Source organism: Uloborus diversus, chromosome 5, assembly GCF_026930045.1.
Source record: "Uloborus diversus isolate 005 chromosome 5, Udiv.v.3.1, whole genome shotgun sequence".
Classification (NCBI taxonomy): Eukaryota; Metazoa; Arthropoda; class Arachnida; order Araneae; family Uloboridae; genus Uloborus; species Uloborus diversus.
This window is the reverse complement of record NC_072735.1, coordinates 62602760-62624692: the sequence shown is the minus strand read 5'-3', so window position 1 is coordinate 62624692 and position 21933 is coordinate 62602760. Positions and strand designations below refer to the sequence as shown.

General features: G+C 33.5%; 1 protein-coding gene across 3 annotated transcripts in view; it reads left to right on the top strand.

The window, feature by feature from the left end:
* LOC129222429 (uncharacterized) overlaps positions 1-21933 on the top strand; it is a 140895-nt gene that overhangs the window by 36421 nt on the left and 82541 nt on the right. The window contains exon 1 of one of the 3 annotated variants that reach the window (XM_054856943.1): positions 20252-20370. The exons of the other annotated variants lie outside the window; for them this stretch is intronic. The gene's annotated coding sequence lies outside the window, so the exon portion shown is untranslated. Of the gene's footprint in view, positions 1-20251; positions 20371-21933 lie in introns of those variants that run through there. 3 annotated transcript variants of the gene reach the window in all.

Here is a 21933-nt window from a genome sequence, read left to right as displayed (position 1 = left end):
ATTAAATTTGACTGTATTTGGGGCAAACCTAATCTGGCATCTTCGTTAGCTGTGATTAGGATCTGCATAGCTTTCACAATGCTGTCAAGTTGGGCTTGGTCCAACTGTAGTAAGTTTTTTGATTTAGTTAAACTTAACCTGAAAAAGAGCCATGTACCATTTTAAGTCTTCGCTAGAGATGATAACTGAAAAAAAAAAAAAAAAAAAAACAGCAGAATTTTTGATTTTTCACACAAATGACATTTTGACTGCCTACTGGACTGCATTTTGTAGTTCAGGAGTTGATTGCCCTTAACCTTCGGAAGGGCGCGAGCATCTTAACGGTATTGACGCATGCCATTCCATCTGCAAGCAAAGTCACCGGGGTCGTCGGTCTCATCAGAAAGGAGGTCCGTGCGGCGGTTTGTTTTGTTCGATTGTCACTCGCGTCGCGTGTCGCAGTGATTCTCAACAGAGAAATATAACTGTCGAATCTGAATGGGGCTGAAGAGGCAGTGTTCGAATGGAACGTGCGGGCGGAGAAGGATTCGATGTTTGTAGTTTTTCCCGCGACTCATAGCAAAAAAAAAGTCATTTGAAAATCAAATTTCATACAGAGTTGTTTATGGTCGAGACGGGGTTGAATTTTGTATTGATTTTCATCAGTAGGGGTTGTTCACCTCCAGCAAAATGTTTATGGCCGTCCGGGGTTTGAATTCTAGAGAAGACTTAATGAGATCACTATTCACTTCTGAAAGCATCGTGCTTGTGACTGTTAATGTGATTAAATTCCGAAAAGTACATAACGAAGTCAACAAATAGTTCTTTAAAGCATGGTGCTTTTTGATTACCTGGGTAGTTAATTTCTAGAAAAAAAATTAGCAAGATCAGTATTCACTTTTGTAACTTAAACTCTGGAAAACACATAATGAAATCAGTCTGAAGGTAAGATGCTTGTTTCTAACAGGGTACCGAGGTGGTTAAATCAGGGGGAAAATGCAGCGCCGGCCCTTGCCCCGCGGGGGCAACTTTTGAGGGGTGGCAAATTCGCCCTATGTCTGTGTTTTTTCGTTCGAACTCGATATACAAACTTGTAGGAAGACGGGTAAGGACGATAGTTTTAATATATTGCCCGGGACGGAAAAATCGTTGATCCACTCCTGACTTGATGAGATCAGTATTCTTTTCTGAAAACATGGTGCGTATAACGGTTAAGGCAGTAAAGCTCTAGAAAGTATTTAATGAAATTAGTATATACTTCTACATATATGAAATCATGTTGCTTATGATTACCAGAGTGATCAAATTGTTAAAAGAGAGAGAGAGAGAAATCAGCTTCACTTGATCACTTCTGAAAGTATTAAAAAAAAACTTCCCACAATCAAAATTAGAGTTGGATTGTACATTTGATCAATATTTCTATTATTGGAAATTTCTTTTTTAAATTAGCTCTCAATAGAAACTTTAGAATCCATACATATTATGAACACCATTCGTAAACATGTCCTGCAAAATGTTAGCAATTTGAAGAAAGTGTGCCGAAGAGTTGGAAAAAAATGTGCAGAAACTTTTCCAGTTAGTAGAAATTATTGATTTGATTTATAATGAAAATATTTTATGAAAAATGAGTATTTTAAAAACATTTAAAATTATTTGATCTGAAAGTAGTTTTAGAAATAATATCAAGTCAATAATCCTTATAAGCAGTAGTTACTACTCTTTTTGAAACAGTGGAACAGGTAGATTCATTTAGAATTTCTGAATGTTTGCGTCAAAGGTAAATATAGAAACAAATTGAAGTCTATACTGCCGTGTGCAGGTAAAGGGCAGTAACTGCAAACTTTTCATTTTTCATTTTTTTGCATTTTTGTCATCTATTGTACGTTAGCTTTATTGTACAAGCTTGCTTATTTGATTTCCGCTGGAAAAAAAAGGCACGAAAAAAACGTCTAATTCCAAGATTTCCCTATGGTTAATATTGAATCCAAGACATATTTCTTCAAATATCTTGAAAACTCATTTCTGCAGATACTGCCGTTTACCTGCACACGGCAGTATAGGCCTCGACAGTGGTAGGTACCACTCTCTTTGAGACAGTGGAGCAGCTAGATCCGTTCCGAACTGAATTCAGTTTCGCGCGAGAATTGCGGGCATTCAAGAACACTGAAGAGACACTTTGGAAATCTTCCCATCTGTGACGACCTTATCTGTCATTAGCTTTTCATCGATTCTTCGAGACGACAAGCGAGACGAAAACTAAACGCTTTTAGAACAATAACTTTTCGTCATTTTACCACAATCTAGTAAATGTTCCAAAATGCATTCATCGCTTCTGTCCGTGCCGGCTCTTGTTCTAAATGCCTCGCTTAAGTCCCAGGTGTCCAAACATAGCAATATTTTTACATCTCTCGCTGCGTAATAATTGAATGTTATTCCTTTTCATAACATCCGCAGCTATTTTTAGCAGTGTCGTTGGCGTTTCTACCTCAATATTTCCATATCGTATAATGTATCAGTTTCCAGATTTTACGATTTCGTGTGTGTTCCGAAGTCAAGTGCTAAATGCTCTACTTCTGTTTGCGATGCAGTGGGAGATATTTACTTTTTTCGTTTATGCGAGCTCAGGAAGAGCTTATTACTTGGAATTTGCGTCATATATGATGATTCTTAATTCATGAGGTGAATAAAATGTGAAAATGGGAAAAACAAAACTGGAAGATGTTAGAATTTTATTCTGGGTGCTCTGAGGGGCACTTTCTTAGTTTCCATTCAAGGTGAAACCACCAGTAGTTGACATTACACTGGTAGTTGACACATCCCTAGTAGTAGATAAAGAACAAATAAATGAAGAGAAATACAGGCGCCAAAAGATCAGCCAAGAATAGCTAAGCCCTCCACATTCGAGCACCATTTTGTAATTTTGTACAGTTTATAATTTATCTTGTTCATTTATTTTTTCCTTATAAGTGTCACGTGCTAGAGCAGTGTCACCGACTGATGTTTTTGCCTCGCATTCTTAAAATGTAATCGATAATGTGCGGTTAATTTCATTTTTTAATTAGTATGACGTAAACTTGTAGGCAGTATACAATTTTATCCACAAATAAGGAAAAATATTTACCTCACATTCACATAAAAATAAATGAAAAAAAAAGGCAAATAATAGAAGCTATAAACTTATTGGAATGTAGTTATATGTTCTCATAAATAATAACAGATATATCTTATACGAAAAAAGAAAAATATATTATTTAGCGGCTGTACCGAGAAGTAATTAAAGGCCTCTGCAGATTTCAGTTGTTGTAGCTTCTGCAATCTCTCGTAGTTCTAGACCTTTAAGCTGTTGCCAAGACAGCAGAATTTCAGGGGGTCAACAAACCTCCTCGAGATTTATCATAATGGTTCTATCTGCGTTTAAATTTAAAATATTGCTTCCCCTCAGTGTCCTCCCCCTTTTTTCATTTTATGGGGTCACTTCTGAAATTTTAAAAGTATTTTTTTCCGAAAGAGCATGCTTAAAAACATAGGATTTAATCAGTTTTAAATAATTTGACAAAGTTTTATATTTTTAACAATTATTTTAATCGGTGCAATTTCATTGTTTACGCTTCTGCACATGACATCACAAATGATGAAGTGCCATTCACTGATGCCATTCGCACAGAACGCAATATTTGATTAGCATCTTTACTCGCCTGTACTGACGATATGGTTGATAGCATATGCAGAGGGCAATATTTAATTTGCTTCTGAATTATCATAACCTGGAAACGCGGTAGACAGCAAGCGTAAGTATTCAGCGCACCAGTGAAGATGCGCCATAGTGCATCATTTGTGACATCATAAAGACCACGTCTTATTTTCCAAATCGGACGTTTTAAAAAAGTAATTAAAAATTAAGCGTTGGGAAAATAAAAGCTTTTTTATCGCTCTTTTTTTTTTTTTTTGCTTGTTCTATCAATTTCAGTGACTAAAAGTAGTACTTTTGACTGAAGAAAACAACCCCATTTCAGGTAAATAATAAATAGTGCCCGCCTTAGGTCTTATCACAAAGATAGGAACTTTAAAAATTTAGAAAATCAGGACGTGATTTCGTAAAAATATTTGTAGAAGAGAATGAAGGAACTCAACCTATATATATATAAACGCGCGCGTAATTTCTGATCACCGTTTAGGAAGTAAACTCCTCTTGTCAAAGTACAATTGTTCAATGGTTGAATCACTAAACGCATATTTCATCATTCCTCAGCTTATATTTTAGTTATTTGAGCAGAGAATATGACATTCATTAGAAAGTAACAGCTTCTGCTCATGTTGTTATCCAGAGCTTTGCTGAAGTATACAGCAAAGTAAAAGTTCACACATTAAGTTGTTTTTTTTTTCTTTTTCTTTTTTTTTTTTTTTTTTTTCAGAACGTTGTCACTTTTTGTTTCCCTGGGAAACTATTTTGCAAGCGATTTCTTTTCAATAGCTAAATAACTTAAACGAAAAATAGCAAATTCTTTAAAAAGTAACTTCTTTCATTAGCATTGTTTTCCGTAGCTTTGTTAAAATTTACAGCACGTTAAAAATCTACATTTGTAGAATCTTCAATACGTCGATTTAATTTTTTTTTTTTAATTTAAAAAAAAATTGTATATTTATTTATTTATTTATTTATTTTTTGTCTTCTCGGAAAAACGATATTAATATTGCTCTTTTTTTACCCGACTGCGCGTGCGCGACGCAAAAGAGGGTAATGTGTTTATTATGAGTTGATGTATGTATGTTTGTTCCTATGTGGCGTTGTATAGGCTAAACTGCTTGGCCGATTTTGATAATTCTTACGTCAATCGATTTGTCTTAACCCTGGGAGTGTCACTAAACACATGACAGTAATCAAAATTCACCACATCAACAACCAGCCGCCATATTGTCCGTTCGTGATCATGTCGACAGCGTGCGACAAATGCAGGTAACGTTTTCACTGCCTGCATTTATTGTTTACTAAGTCCATTAATTCGATTTTCATCTCGTAACATGTTACATTTGTTTTTGTCGTGATTCAGGGGAATGAGTTTCGCGACGTGTACTCTCTTGACGGGCTTTTTTATTTTTGGGAGAAAGATTTGACTGACGACTTTTCCGCGCTGTTAATGCAGCTGTGGTTGACTTAAGTTCGCGCATTTTTGCTAAAGGTCAAGCATATGTAGCTTTAAGCCGAGTAGGGTCCGTAGAGGGATTAATAATCAGGAGTTTATACCACCACAAGCTACTTAATAATCCTCACGATATAAACTTTTTCAATAAAATGATAAGATTGTGAAATTTGCCGTCTTATGATCATAATAACCAAGTCAATGAAAATTAACTAAAAAGGGCAAAATAAAAAATTATTAAATAAAAACAAAAACCCGACTGCATAAAAACCAAAAAAACTAAGAAGAAGAATATATAAGCCCAGTAGTTTAGAATTTTATTAAGTATTACGGAATAACTACTCAATGGAAATAGTTTTATAATCGATACACACATAAGACAAATCATAAATTCAAAAGCAGAATAGAAGGATTACTAGTTGGGGCCCATTCAAATTTTACGGGGTTCCTTGACTGGTCAAAGAGGAATGGGCCCCGTCTGTTGATCCTTCTATTCTGCTTTTGAATTTATGATTTGTCTTGTGTGTGTATCGATTATAAAACTATTTCAATGGATTAGTCATTCCGTAATAGTTAATAAAATTCTAAACTACTGGGCTTATATTTCTTTTTCTTTTTAGTTTTTTTGGTGTTTACGCAGTCGGGTTTTTTGTTTTTATTTAATATTTTTTTATTTTTTCAATATGTCGTCGTACTTTCTTTTTTCTTCCCAAGAAACAATTTTATAAGCGATTCCACTTTAATACCTTAATAACTTGAATGAAAAATCGCACGTTCATTAGAAAGTAACAGTCTTCGATGACTATTTTCTCCAGAGACTTGCCATAATTTACAGCAAGTTAAAAATACACATTGAAGTAGCTTTTTTTTTTCAATACATCGTCGTTCTTTTTTTCTCTTTCCCAAGAAACAATTGTGCACTCGATTCTATTTCAATACTTTAGTAATTTTAAGTAGCCTCAGTTTTTAAAAAATGACACTTTTCACTGGCGATGTTTTTCAGAGTGTTGTTAAAATTTACAGCAAGTACAAAATCTATGTTGAGGTAGTTTTTTCAATACGTAGTTGTATTTTTTCTTTTTTGTCCCTTTTGTCCTTCGCTAGAAACGATTTTTGAAAGCAATTCCACTTTAACACCGCCGTGATCTCAGTCGCGTGGCAAGCGATAGAACGGTCACGCCTTTTCAGATGCCTCTGTCTTTTGTCCCGCATCCCCGATCCGAAACGGGCTCCATCCGGATGCGGCACGCGACACATCTCGCCCCCCACGCCCCATCATTGGAGAAGCTCGGGAGGAATCCGCCCTTTGAGCGCGCTTATTGGCTGGGAGGGATCCGACAACGCGTGGCCACTAGCCGCAAAAAAGTATCAATGTCAAGGTATGAAGTGTCTCGGCAATGATAAAACGGATTCCGTAGAGTGAGAAGTGTGACTTGCTTCAGATATTTGGTAAATACATTTTTTATTTGCAAGAAATTTTTTTAAAGTAAGAAATATGTTGCAGTTTGTAATTAAATTTATTCCTCAATTAATCATAGTTGATTAAATTACTACGTGGATCTTAAAGGAAATTTTGTGTTCCATTGCTTTAATTTCACCAGGGACAAGTGTCATAAGACATATGAGGCAGTGAGAAGCAAAAGAATATAAATGAACTTTAAAAGGTTTAAGTAAAACACGTTTAAAGTTCACATTCTAGGTAGACTTTCATTGATTTTTTTTTTAAATCATGCTGTATTGCCGCTCCTATCAGGACAACTAGCACCATGTTTTGTCGTCCAAAAAAGAGAAGAAGTTTTCCTACTACTTGCACTGGTTATCTCCATTATTTTAATTTTGGCACTTACATTTCCCTGCCTCATACGCTTTTACAGGGCATTTTTTCATCAATATAACTAAGTTCTGTCACGAATTCAGCTTGAGACTTAAGAAAGATTATTCTGATACACTCACATGGAAAACTTCTTGTACTGGATGCAAAATCCTCTATTAGGACTATTTCGAAAACAATAAGAGTCTATTGTTGCGAAATAATTTTAAGTGCATAATTATTGGTGATATAGCTTTGTACGTGTATGCATAAAAGCAATAGATATGAAGAAATAGAGTTTTTAATTTGAGTTTCTTTAATTTGATAAGTTAAGCTAAAACGGATTAAATTTAAAGATTTTCATAGCTTTTTATAGCATCAATAGTATGTTTTAGTATACTTTTATTTCATACTGTTATTTGACACTCAAAACTGATTTATATAACAACGTCACAATTTATGTTGCTCCCAAAGGTTTTTTTAAATTATTTTAAATTTCTATTAAACTTTTTGTCTCTTCTAATTTTATGCATCAATTGATTTATTTAGTTTTGTTTACCTTAGCCAAATTATAGCTCAAGTTTTTACGAACTCGTTAGCACGCTATCTCTTATTTCATCGTTTTGAAGTACTTCTTTTTGCACATTATTCGCATTAAATCATCATTTCTGAACACAAGTTGCGGTTGTGGTAAAACAAAATGAAAAATACTTTAAAAAATGTTCTACGACCATTATATTCCTTCCCCCCGTACGTGGACGATAATAACAATAACTTCTCGTTGATAATGTGTTGTGGTAATTTGTTTATTTAAAATTGAGATTAGGATTTAATTTACATGGCAGTTCCTGAAATTCTTTTCAATTTCAGATGATTTTCAACATATTGGTCAGCATTCATGCTATTTGCTTATGTAAATAAGTTCTGAGGACTTCCATCCTTCCGCTCGCTTCTGTCGGAAATTAATCCCGGGGTGAGATTTAAAAAAAAACACATTAAAGTAACAGAAAAACTTGTATCATAGTCGTTCATAACATTCCGACACAAATGCAGAAATCTCTTGTCAAAATTGTCATTCAGAACTCAGACCAGAAAACCAAACATGAGACATACCTCACTTATATAGTAAGATGCAACAGAAAGTTTCCCTGCCATACATTCCTGCGTCGAAAGTAAACTTCGCAGACTGAAAAACGTCACTCTGAATGTTTTCATGTGGTTGAAGGAGAAAACGATGCATAGAAATTTCATCAGAAAAGAAGAGACTTTCGTAACGCTGGATATACATTAACCAAGTTTTGATCGCTGGCACAAGAAATCACCACATTATAGATTTTTCTAGACTAGAGATTTTGCAAATTTTGTTAGTCGCCACTGTGCGATATAAAATTTGGTGTTCTTTGAGATTTATGTTGTCTGAAATAAATCAATGTTGAAAAATAAATGTGTAAACTTTGTTTTATGTTTCGAAATTGGAAGCTGTAGTGTGAGTTACAATTTATATGTAATAAGAGTCACGTATGGAAAAGCTCCCTAATATTTTAAAATAGATTATATTAATAAAAATTGCATATTTTTCTTAATTTTGAAACTTCGGGATGCATAAATAGAACAAGTTTTATTTTTAATTTTGCTAAAGAGGAAGATATCCAAAGATATAAACATCACCAAAATATCACTTCCTTTTGCATGTAGTATGAGTCACATTTGTATTTGAACACTTCCAACTGTCATGTAAAGCTTTTAGTGAAAAATAATAGGTTGAATAATATATTTCAATGTTAATTAGTAATGCTGAGAAAAAAAATAGGAGATAGTACTTCAATAAGTTTGAGATAAAGAGAGATTTGTATCTTAAAATTCTCCATTTGCAGTGTGAGTCATGCATGGAATTAACCTGAAGTGTAAAAAATAAATTTTCGAATTTCGGAACGCCTGGGGTCTCAAAAGTTGCCTTTTAGCATCAATAGGTAGCCCTTAAATTTTAGCCTCGGTTCCAAAATCGCCCCAAAAAAGTACAAAAGCGCAAAAAATTGACCTTTTCAACTTTTTTTTACGAAATTTAAAATGCATAATTTTGAAATTACTTGGAGGTGTAAAAGTTAACTCCAGGTATCGTAATCATTTCCTAAAAGTTTTAGTTCAATAGAGTAATCTCTTTAAATTTTCCAAAATTCTTTGAAATAAACAAAAAATCTACTTTTTTCTTCCTTTTTCACAGGATCTTGCAAAACAAAAATAGGTTATGTGCATACAATTAGGGCTCGATTAACTAAAAGTGAGACCCAAGGCCCACAATACTTTGGAGCCTCCGCCCCCCCCCCCCCCTTTCTATTCTCCCACTTTAAGTCAACGCAAAATAATGTTAACGTAATGTTCAACATTTACTTAAAAGATGATTTTTTTGTTAGTTTTACAAAAATACATGATATTTTAATGCTATGCAAAAGTTTTTCAAAATTCGGGGCCCCTTAGGAAGATGGGGCTCCAGGCCTAGTTGGTATGTGCCTTAATCAGGCCCTGCATACAATATAAATATTTTAAACGCAAAGTCTAAACTTATTTATCAGTTATATGCTTAGTTACCTATTTACAATTCATTACATTATATTTAATTATTATAATTCATTACATTATATTTAATAACTTTTGCTAATTATCATTATTGTAATGTTCTTAATACAATAATGGTACAATCCAATTAACAAGCACCCAACAAGAACAAAAACTTTTTGTTACCAGCAAAAATGTTTTGGATTATAAAATTCCGTAAATCTTTTTAATCAAATTCTTCTTTTGCGCGAGTAAGAATTAAATCTACTCAACTAGCAAACAGGGCCACCTTCATTTTAGGGTGGAGTGGAAAAAAAATTAAATTTTGAATTTCGAAACGTAGAAGTGATTTTTCTCGCAAGTGAAAAAGAGCAAAAAAAAATTCTTACAACTCCTGCGGAATATCATTATACTCTCATACAAGAACCGAGCTTAAATAACACAAGACATATAACAGTTCTGCACGGAGAAGCTAAGATTATACAATGTAACATTGTTAATCTCTTCACATCTAATGAGCAGCCACTTGTCAGCTTAGGTGTTATTGTTGAGACTATACCAACTCCAATACTGGTGTGACAGGAGGTGTCATTCGTCGTTTAGAGTTAATTGTTTGCTGCATGCAAATGAACTTCCATTGATTGAGACATTTAATGCAACATTTGAACGGAACTACGAAAGGAATCGCAAGTCTTTTCATTCAGTGATTATTAGAAAATCTATTACAACCTGCGAAAATGTACCGCTGGTGAATTTTAAAACTATATATCTTAGAAGATGCCATTTCAACTTTGACTGGAACAAATCTTGGCTCACATCAACAACATATTCGTATAGAAATTGCCAAGCTGCGTCTGGAAATAACTCAAATCTTGCTAGTAACTTGCTTATCCGTCTTTAAAAGTACACTTGTCAGAGAATCAGAGTGAAAATCGTCTCATTTTGTATACAGCGTACATTGCTCAATGAGCAATGTCCAAATGAAATGTCTTGGCAAATTTCATACGAATATATTATTGATGCAACTAATGTCTGTACCAGACAAACTTAAAAGGAAATTCTCTAGGAATATATATTTTTAAACTTTACCAGTGGTAGATTTTCACAGGTTTGGATAGTTTTTCTGATAATTACTAAAAATACTTGCTGGCCCTTTCGTTGTTCCCTTCAAATGTTGCATTAAATGTCTCAATCAATGGAAGTTCACTTGCATACAGCAGACAAAATCAACCACTGCTTTGGTTTGTTTAGTTTTAACGCTAGACGACGAATGACACCTCTTGTAACACCAGCATTGGTGTTGGTACCGTTGCAACCAAGAACACCAATTCGTCAAGTGGCTGCTCATTAGATGTAAAGAAATTAATAAAATTATACTGTATAATTTCAGTTTTTCCGTGAAAGCTGTCGCATGAAGGGTGTATTTTGAATCGGGTTCCTGTATCAGAGTATGATGATATTCGACAGGAGTTGTAAAATAATGTTTTTTGCTCTTTTATACTTGCGAAGAAAATTAACTTTTTATGTTTCAAATTTCGGAAATTCCTTTTTTTCACTCCATCCTAAAAGGAGGGCGGCCCTGTCTGCAAGTTAAGTAGACTTAATTCGGACTCGCGTAAAGGAAAATTCGGTAAAATGGATTGGGTGCTTGTTAATTTTATTTTACCATTTATTGTATAAAAAAACTACAATAATGATATTTTACAAAAGTTCTTAAATGTAATGTAATAAATTATCTAAATAGAAAACTAAACATACAACTGATAAATAAACTGCGACTGGTTAAAAATATTTATATTGTGTGCACTATATAAATATTATATTGTATGCACATTTTTGTTTTGCAAGATCGTGTGAAAATGGAAGAAAAAAGTAGGGGTTTTTTTTTTTTTTTTTTTTTTTTGAGACTTTTGGAAAATTTAAAGAGATTACTCTATTGAACTTAAAACTTTTAGGACATAATCATGATACCTGGAATTAACATTTACATCTTCAAGCATTTTCAAAATTATGTATTTTAAATTTCATAAAAAAAGTTCAAAAAAGATAGATTTTTGCACTTTTGGACTTTTTTGAGGGCGATTTTGGAACCTAAAGATATTATCCTAGGAGGCTAAAATTTTAAGGGTTACCTATTGATGCTAAAGGGCAAATTTGACACCCCAGGAGTTTCAAAATTCGAAAATTTATTCTTTTCACTCCACCCTAGTGGAGTGATAAGTGCTGTATACGTATTTGCTTGGTAGATAAATTGATATAGAGAGAGGGTTTAAAACTCTCAAACAATTGCGTAACATTTCATTATTCAAGAAAATTGTTCCAATTCCGATATAAACTCACTGCACTGTAATCGAAGTAGCTGCAAAATATGCTACATTTCATGTTTTATGATAGTTTGTCCTATAAATTCCTTATTAGTTTGCTTAAATTCCATGTAAAAATAATTAACACAGTCTGCATTTACTGTAGAAGGCAAAAGTTTGCTTGTGAACTTCGTCGACTACCTTCCAAAATGAAATAAAACAATTGAGCGGTGATTAAAAACTTCCTAACTCAACTCTGACGTAAGCGTCCCATTTTCTATTTGCATAAAATAGAATATCGTTATTAACCTTCTGATCTTCAAAGGACTGCTGTGGAAAACGTGCCGCGATTGTTTAGCGTTGCATGCAAATTAAAACACATAAGCAGAAATACGCTGCGGCACTTGATCATGTGTTCCAAAAGCATTGATGTATAATTCCGTCAGTTCAGAGCTATTTTTAAGCCGAAGAATCCACATCTATAAAAATAAATGCAAACATTTAGAATTCATTGCCTTCGAAAGACTATATTTGGGTTTTTATTTTTCAGTATGGAAGTGAATATGATTGCTTCGATTTTTTTCAGCAGTATGCATTACGAGTTTGTAAAATATATCCTTCTTGGAATTTGTTATCTGCACAGTAAAAAACATCGCTTACAAAAACTCAATGTTTATTAATACTCCGAATAATTTTGTAATAAAGTCAAATTCAAAATGTGAGTCATTAGATATGAGCACTGTTACCAATCCGTGTAACAAAAAGTCCTTTAGCCAAAACATGTAAATTTGTTACACATAGTTATAGATTTAAGCAAAAAATAAATTAATTTGTGAACTGCGTTAACTCCATTCGAAAATAGAATAACACAATAGCGTGGTTTCGGAGTTGAGTTGGGAAGTTTTAAGTTAAGCGCTTGATAATTTAAACGGCGAGATTTAAAAGAAAAAACTTGAGCGCTAAATGCTAAATACGTACTTGTATGTACTAAGTACGAAAAATAAATTCCGTCGAATAATGGCCTTACCTTACGAACTTTCAGGTTACAAGAATACAGCATCAATGCATTAAATGCGTAAAAACAAGTTAAAAAATATTACCACTTAATATCGTCAATAATCGTTTAACAAATCATGATCTTGAAATCGTAATCACAATTAGTTAATCGAAAAAACATATAAAAAAATTATAATTTTAATCTGTCATGGATTGCACCAAGCAAATCGTTATTAGTGGCCAAACTCCCGGTATGCCAAATAACGGTATTTCGAGATATTTTTCAACTTCGTATTACCGGTATCGGCTGAGTTAAAATACCAGAATTTTTGATATTAGCTGCACATAATCAGGGTTCAAAATATTGAAAATATCCGATATTTTGATATATATATCGGATATTTTGATTTATATCCGATACTTTCAATCAGCACAAACTAAAGTCTTCAAATTAGTAAATGCATCCTCAAATCACTCTTTATTTTCTTACATTATTATTATAATATATAGACTTAAAGTAAAGTTTTCTCTTCTAATTTATATCTTAATATTTCATTTAACATTTTTTGTCAATTTTAATGAAATAAGTTTAGCATTAGCTGTTTTACCCATTTTTCTTCTGTTAGCTACTTTTACAGCTATATGATTCAGAAATTAAAAAAAATGCATTAGTTGGCGAGCAGTCATAAGACATTTTCTATTTTTCTGACCAACGTTTAACATTTAATTAGGCACTTTTAATATCATTTAAAATTTTTACATTACTAATAATGAAATAAATATAAAATAAAAAGAAAGATTATATTTGCTGTATTAATAATTTATCAATACATCATAATAATATAGTTCATCAGTTTTTGGTTATGTTCAATAATAAATGAACAATCTTACAATAATTAATATAATTTTTGTATTGAAAATACTGTAGTTGAAAAAATAGATATCAAAATATCATGATATTTTCAAAATAAATATCGGATATATATCGTGATATATATCATGATATATATCGGCGAACCCTGCACATAATAAATACATAGTTTTTAATGAGTTTTCATTTCAGCTTATTAGGTAGGTATCTACTGCAAATTGTAATGTGTATATCTTTTCCCATTACACTGTGCCAAAATCAATCTATTAAATGTAAAAATTTGGGGCAAACACGAGTTAATAGAATATCAATAAATAAAAGTTGCGAAAAAATACAAAATGATAGTTTTATCACTAGATGGTGTTATAAATCGCATTTTCGTGCGCTTATGTGCATCAAGTTTTTAATTCTTTGCCTTTGTGTAAAAGTTAATTTCAAGTTTGCTAATTACAAATGCATTTCTGCTATGAATAGTTTGTTCCAATCATCAATAGCAGCAATATTTTGTTAATATTTTTTTTTTAATTTTGCCACAACTGTACTTGATTTCAAGAAAAACTTTTCATGTTAGTATAACTAATGATAATTTGTCGTCATTATACCTGTCTTGCTATTTACTTGAAGAGACAATGTTTAGCAATTATATAGTACCTTGAAAGTTTGCATAGAGGGAAGGCATAATAAACTGGGAAATATTGTCAGAAATTCGCAAAAAATAGTTAAGAATTTTGAAAATAAAACGAAAACGAGATCAAGTTTAGTTCAGTTTATCGCAAAATTCAAACCAAAGGGCTAATAAAAAGCGAACACAAACCTATCCTAATCAAGAGGATATTGTTGAAGATTATGTTAAACTCTGAAATACAACTGTCTCTCGAAGAGAAATTACAACAAGCTAAAAAATAAAACACACAAAACACAAAGAAAAATGATGTATCCAAAACTATCAAGAAAAAGACCGAATTATTTGAGGATGAAGGACTTCGAGGTAGTTATAGAAGGTTTTTAACAGTACCACAGACCAGCGTGAATTCAGAAAGTATTATAAACTGTAGGAAATTTGAGCGCTAAAATGAGTTCCAGGCTTAGTGAGTGGTTTAACTTGATGCATATTGTTTTTGACTATTATTGATTTTATATGACACCTGTTCCTTCATTTTAAAAGTGTCCACAATAAATTTTCATAATTATTGCCTTTTTACATAAAATTATGAAATATGGCAACGAAACAAATATGTTTTTGATCTTTTTTTTTTTGGAAAAAAATTTAATACCGGTATTAATACCGATATTCCGGATCCCATTTTAAAAAATACCGAATACAGGTATTGTATTTTTCGTCCGACATTGCAATCGCTGATCATAATCTTAATTCAAATGTGTTCTCCTTAAGCATAATGCTTACCAAATATTTCACTTATCAGTTGCCAAACCAATTTAAAAAGCCAGGTAAGCGCAAAAAGAAATCAAAACTACGGGAAATAATCCTCATATATATGATAGCAAATTCACTGATCGAGTAACACTCTGACGTCATTAACAATGAAACTCGCGCCATAGCATGATAATTTGTTAATATTTTTTGATATTATTCAACCTACAGGGAAATGCTATATTTTGTCAAGGCTGAACTGGTTCCGGCAACTTAACTGTTTTACTGGTAAGACTGTGTCATTTCTGGAAACTGAAGAAACGAAAAAGTGGTCAACAATGAACGCTATCTACTGGAGTTTCGGGTAAATCTACTGGAATTAGGGTTAAAATTTCACCTATCAAAATATCACTAAACAGGCAATTGCTTTGTTCAAATGTAAAGCAATTTTCATCCGTCATACCTTGATGGGCGGTTTTCAAGTTTCAAAATATAATACGCTTTCTCTTTACTAGATGCCATGCACTACTTTGCAACAAAAATGATAAAATATCCAATAACTAAATAATACTCTGTGGTAAGAACCACACATATTGTCATAATTCGAAATTACGGCTAGACGAAGTCTGCACGGACATTTATGAAGTTTCTTCCGTTTGAGACACATTAACTTTTATTGATGATTTATCTACAAAATCCAAGGTCAAGAAAATGAAGAGTAATATCAACCGGTTGGAAGTGGTTAGAAAATACAACAATTCCTCACGTACAAGTATGTTTGTAGGATGCAATGTTTGAAATAACAAAGGCACACGTGTTGGGGAAAAGCTATGTCCGATTTCGAAAAGTTGCTTAAAGAAAACATCGTATTTTTCATAGTATTGAGAAATCACTACTTTGGCGCGCGTGTGTAGGCGCGTGGATGGAACTTATTCGATGTTAAAACTTAGTTCAAATTAGACCCTTCGATTAACTTCAGCATGTGTAAAAGTTTTTAACAGTTGGAAATTTAGTAGAATGACAACTTTGTAAAATAAATTTCCCACAAAAGCAATTTGTGTTAGTTATTCGCACCTTTAACCTTACTTTATGAAGTTAATCTTGAGTGTTGTTTAACCAAGATATCTGCAACATTTTTCTTCTTAAGAAAGAAAAAATATTAAGTTTTGATCATTTTAACAATTTGTATTTTTTCTTTTTTGTTTATTCCGTAATTAATTACTTATGTTTAGAAAGAAATTCATTTCAATGTTTGTTAACTTTTATTCGGTTTCATTCGTCTTTTTGACATTTTTCTATCTATTAATGTCTCTCCTTTTTCCCCCTCTATCTTTGAAACTCTTTAATGAACTTCTAGAAGGAGGCTGCTACCCCTTTTTGTGGCCTGAAAGTTTTTGAATCAGGGTGATGGACAAAACAGTGTTTACATGAAATACACCTCCAGCTCAGTCATCCCAGCCGAGGACTGCAGTTTCGTGCTTATTAGCACTCATCAGTCCGGCATAGGAAGTGACTGAGCTGGGGGTGGAAAACCTCTTAAGGAAGCCAAGACTGCCAAACAAACATGTCTGGTCAGTACTAATTCTATATTAGCTACCCGTTTGTTTGGCACTCTTGGCTTCCTTAAGAGGTTTCCCCCTCCAACTCAGTCACTTCCAAGTTTAGTTCCAAAAGCTTATTTTGATATCTAAAAAAAAAAAAAAACCTGAACCAGAAATTTATCATATAACTTTTTCCCACTTGAGATTGATTTCTAATTACTTCATAAAATTAGCTAAAATCCTCATATATATAATAGCGAATTCACTGATCGAGTAACACTCCTGACGTCACCAACAATAAAACTACCGCCTTTTTTATAGTATTTTTGGTAATGTTTGACATGGCAGGTAAATACTTTATTTTGACAAGGCTGAACTGGATCCGGTAACTTAACTATTTTGCTGGTGAGACTGCATTTTAGAAGAATGAAGAAACAAAAAAAGTGGTCAACAATGAACGCTACCTACTGGAGTTCAGGGTTCATCCACTGGTGTTAGGGTTACAATATCAACTATAAAAGTATCACCAAACATGCAATTGCTTAGTTCAAATGTAGAAGCAATTTTCACCCGTCATACCTTGACGGGCGACTTTCTAGTAATTTAATAATCTTACTGGAAATGTTGTCTTATAGAACTATGACTCCCAATAAAATTCCACATCACTCTCATATATTTTCATTCGTAGTCACTTAAATTTTAAGGAGAAACTTTCTGAATATAATTTCAAAAGAATGGGCAATTATGGTAAAGCTTCCTTCGCGCAATTATAATATTCAGTAGAACCCCGTTACAATGAACTTCAAGGTACTGCAATTTTTTTCTCTTTGTAACGGAAATGTCGTTGTAATGAACTTAAAGCAGCGTAGTTGAAATTAAATGGACACTGAAAAGATATTTCGTTGAAACGGACATTTCGTTGTAACGGAATTTCACTATATCTATACAAATGCTGAATAATATTAAATTTCGCCAATGCGTGTAATTTCATCGAAATGAATTTCATTACTCTTAAACAAATCTCACACGTTGAAAAATAGTCCGCTAAATGCCATGTCTTCTGAAGTTGCCGCCTTAACGGAGACCACCTCCATCATCTATACCTTGACCTTGACCGAAAACGCAGGTACAACGAACGTAGTATAAGAGAATTGTCTTTTTTATTTGTATTTCTCCCTGTTCCCCACAAAAGTTCATGTAACAAACAGGGGCTAATAGGAGTTTTCTTCACAAATTTGACTAAAATCACAAGACACAAGAGAAAAGAAAGACACAAAGTGATACCTTTTTTTACATTATCATTTTAAAAAAATCTAATGAGACACACATAGTTTTTTTCCGTGTGTGTAATAAAATAGCATAAATAGAATTTAATGGGTACAATAAATATTATCTTTTTTCTATAGATAAGTTGTAATTACTTCGTTAGTAAAGTAGTAGTAAGTAAAGTAGTAAGTTGTAATTAGTTTGAAAAGGATTCCAAACCGAAATAAACGATTGAATAATATAATTAAAACATTTACCGTTGTGAGATAAGTTGAAAACATTTAAACTGGATAAATGGCAATCACGTGTTTTCATGTTACATATTGAAAAAAAAAGTACGATGCGTTACCCAATTTCCTTCTCTTTTCTTTGCATTGAAAATACGAATTCCTTGCAACCCTGAAACATGTACTTGCAATTTTACTGCAATTTGTTCATTCTAAACGTTGCTTTAGTGTTTTTAAACGATTGAAGATTGGCTTACAATGCAACTTATTATGAAAAATGCGCGACAAATAGCTGTTAAGATTTTCTTGCTTATCACAATGATTTACAAAAAAATAAACTTTTGAATGCAAAGGAAATGAGCTTATGGATGAAAAGACATCCATACATATAAATATTCAAAACGAGATAAAATCAACATTTTTGCTAAAACGATGGGATAGCAGGAAAGGAGGAAGGTGGTTCAGTTCCATAATTTAACGAAGCATGTTTCTTTTAAAACTTTATTGTTGTTTTCTGTTTTGGTATAAAAATCTGAAATTTCCGAATTTCCTTCAACACGTTAAATTTGATTCACATCTCTCTCTCTTCAGTTATCAAAATGTCAGACATGATGTATAATTTTAAACGTCCACCTTTCTCGTGAAAAAAGTATTCTAAGACTCTCAATTACTCGAAGGTTTATGCTAAATGTAATTTTTGTTAAAAATGACAGGCGTAAAAAAGTCTTCTAAGACACGATTATTCGATGTATAACCAACTATAATATAACACCTTTTGTTAAAAACTGCTGACAAACTAGATGTTTCTACGCGTTTATTTTTTAAAGCAAAAAAAAAGAAAAAGCACTCCGAATCTTTTGATTTCTCGAAAGTTAAAATGAAATACAATTTATCACCTTTTGTTGAAAATGCTATATAAATTTAAATGTTTAATTTTTTAAATACAAAATTTTATTCTAAGACACTCGATCACAATAACGAAACAAAATTTGTTGAAAATGCCAGATATGCAATGTGCAATTAAAAATTTTATATTAAAGTAAAAATGTAATATAAGACAAGCGATTACTCGAAAGTTTAATGAAACACATCATCTCCTTTTCGTTAAACTGCCAGATATACTACACATTAAAAGTTTACTTCATAAATAAAAAACATATTCAGAGACACTCGATTGCTGGAAAGTTTAACGAAATGCAATTTGTTAAAAATGCAGGATATGATATCTAATTTAAAATGCCAGATATGCTATGCAATGAAAATTGCCAGATATGTTATGAAATTAAAAAAATTATATTTTAAGCTAAAAATTTAATATGAGACAGTCGATTACTAGAAAGTTTAATGAAACACATTATCTCTTTTTCGTTAAATTGCCAGATATGCTACGCATTAAACGTTCACTTTATAAATAAAAAACATATTCAGAGACATCAGTCGATTACTCAAAGATTTAACGAAATACAATTTAATCACCTTTTGTTAAAATCAGAGTGAAATCTTTTCGAAAAAGTGCACAAATGTACGGCACCGCGGAAAACAATTCTTCGCAACCTAAATATGCATTTAAAATAGAATGAAAAACAGTCGAACATATCAGACGAAAGTCAGAACTGTCAAGCGTATATTATCACGTGTTCCTGTTTACACCGACATCACTTTTTGTTTCGAATTTAAAAGGAAAAGGCACGTGACGGTGATGTAAACATGGCGGGAATACGAAAACAAAAAAAAAAACAGAACGAAAGGCTTGGACGGAATCTCAATGAATCCAGTTCTATCAGAATCGCTTTCGCTTTTCAACATTAAAACGAAAAGCGCTCTCATTACCGAAAAAGCGGATTCCGTTTTGTTCTGCTCTTTTGTGCACAGCTTAACCGTTCTTTTGTCTAAATCGGACCCAAGAGAAAATAAACTATAAAAGACCGGTTTTCCTATGGCTTCAAGGCCGCCATTTTGATATTTTAGTTGCAATTTTTTTTTTCTCCCTAAAGTATGTTACTCACCATTGGGTTCTCTCTTTCGTTTTTTGTTTTCGTCGTATTTTTTCGCAACCCGCTTTTCGCCTCAGCCGGTGGTAGGGCAATGGGAGGAAAGGCCTTTGCGGCGCATGCGCTTTAGCCGCACCCACCGACGCACTCGCACAGAATTGTATATCAGAGAGTGGTCGGAAGACACGGTTTAGTGCTGTCGGACGCGAATTTGAACATGTTGTTGTCTTTTGTTTTCCGTGAATGGATTTACAATACGGTTATGAGAGATGACATCACGTTCCGATTGAGGTTTGCAATTTCACGTACGCTACCCTGATAAGGTAAGTGCTGCTTGTCAATTTTAAGCAATCCCAATGTGTATGAAATTGTGCGGCAATCTTCTGCATCATGATTCATGACTTAATCTTTAGAACTGTAAAAGTGTCACATTTCACTTGAACCCCTCCACTTCCCTTGTCACGCTGATAAAACAAACATAAAAATATTATTTTAATCAAAAAGTGAGATGTCACACTACATGTTACCGACTCCCTCCTCCTTGTCACAATCTGTCAAAATTTTAAACTCCCTGGCCCCTCAAAACTTGACATCACCCCACTATTCTGTCAAAAATAACGATTTAGTGGCACAAACAGGCACGTCTCTTAAGGGGACAGGAGGGTCAATCCATGACCCCCCCCCCCACACACACACACAAAAAACCCCTGGCTTTGAAAAATCAATGTATTTTGTATACATGTGGGCGTGTTTTCTGTCAATTTTCGAAAATGTATTTTTTGAGTGTACAGGTGTGCCCTTCCCCCCAAAAGTATTGTTGCACCCCCCCCCCCCCAAATGCTACAGAGCCCCCCAAGAACGAGAAGACTCAACAAAAATTAATAATATCCATAAAAACATCCCCTAAAAATTTAAATAATGCCGTCTGCGCCATGACTGTCCCTGTTCGGCACTTGTGGACTACATTACCTTGGCTTCCTTGGAATATTTAAAAATGACGGGCCTTTACCCAACCATTGGATTACTACTGAGGCTACTGTAACAGAATATATGATTTCAAAACAATCATTTTTATTATTCTTAGAATGCATTCAGACCCCGTCATTTCAATTTTCCGGGGGGGGGGGTGAAGGTTACATTATTTTGGAAAAATTCAGCGAAGTAGACACACAAAAGGGTATTTACAACAGGGGTGCCCATCTAAAGGAGATAATGGCGCAGATTGTGCCATTGAAATTTTTAGAGGGGGGGGGGGGCAGGTTTGAGGGGTAGTTATCTCATTGGAGGGGCTCTCGTTTTTGGTGTCTTCGCGATATTTAGGGGGTGCGCCCTTGCTCTTAGAGGTGAGCACCTCTGTTTACACTATTCTTTTTAAAATCAGGGGGGGGCGGATTTGTCCCCCCCCCCTCTGTTACCCACGTGCTGAATGCGGTGCTGTGCTATTTGTTGTCTACACAAATTTATTCTACTTCTACTTTATTTAACTTCTACTTTTTCTTTTTTTAATTTTATAATTCATGTTTGTATCCATTCAAGACAGATCCAATTGCAAAATCAGCTCTAGGACTGGTCTCATTTCTTATTTTGGCATGAAAGTTGAGCGTTTTAGATTCGTTTAGACTTGTTCATTCTGATGCTGGAAGCGGATGTTTCTTTCCAATTTGCTTCGAAAGTTTTCCGTATGATACTAATAGTTGTGAAAGTTCATTACCAGGCGTTTCTGGTCATGATAAAACGGAAAGTTCAGCTAATGATCTAACCAGGTTAGAAATGACATGAATGGATGACCGAGAATTTTGCAAATGCCTTAAGGTTGATTGAAAGACACTTTAGAAGAGATTTCCCCCCAATGACTACGATGGAGTGTAGGTCCGTCAAATAAAGGA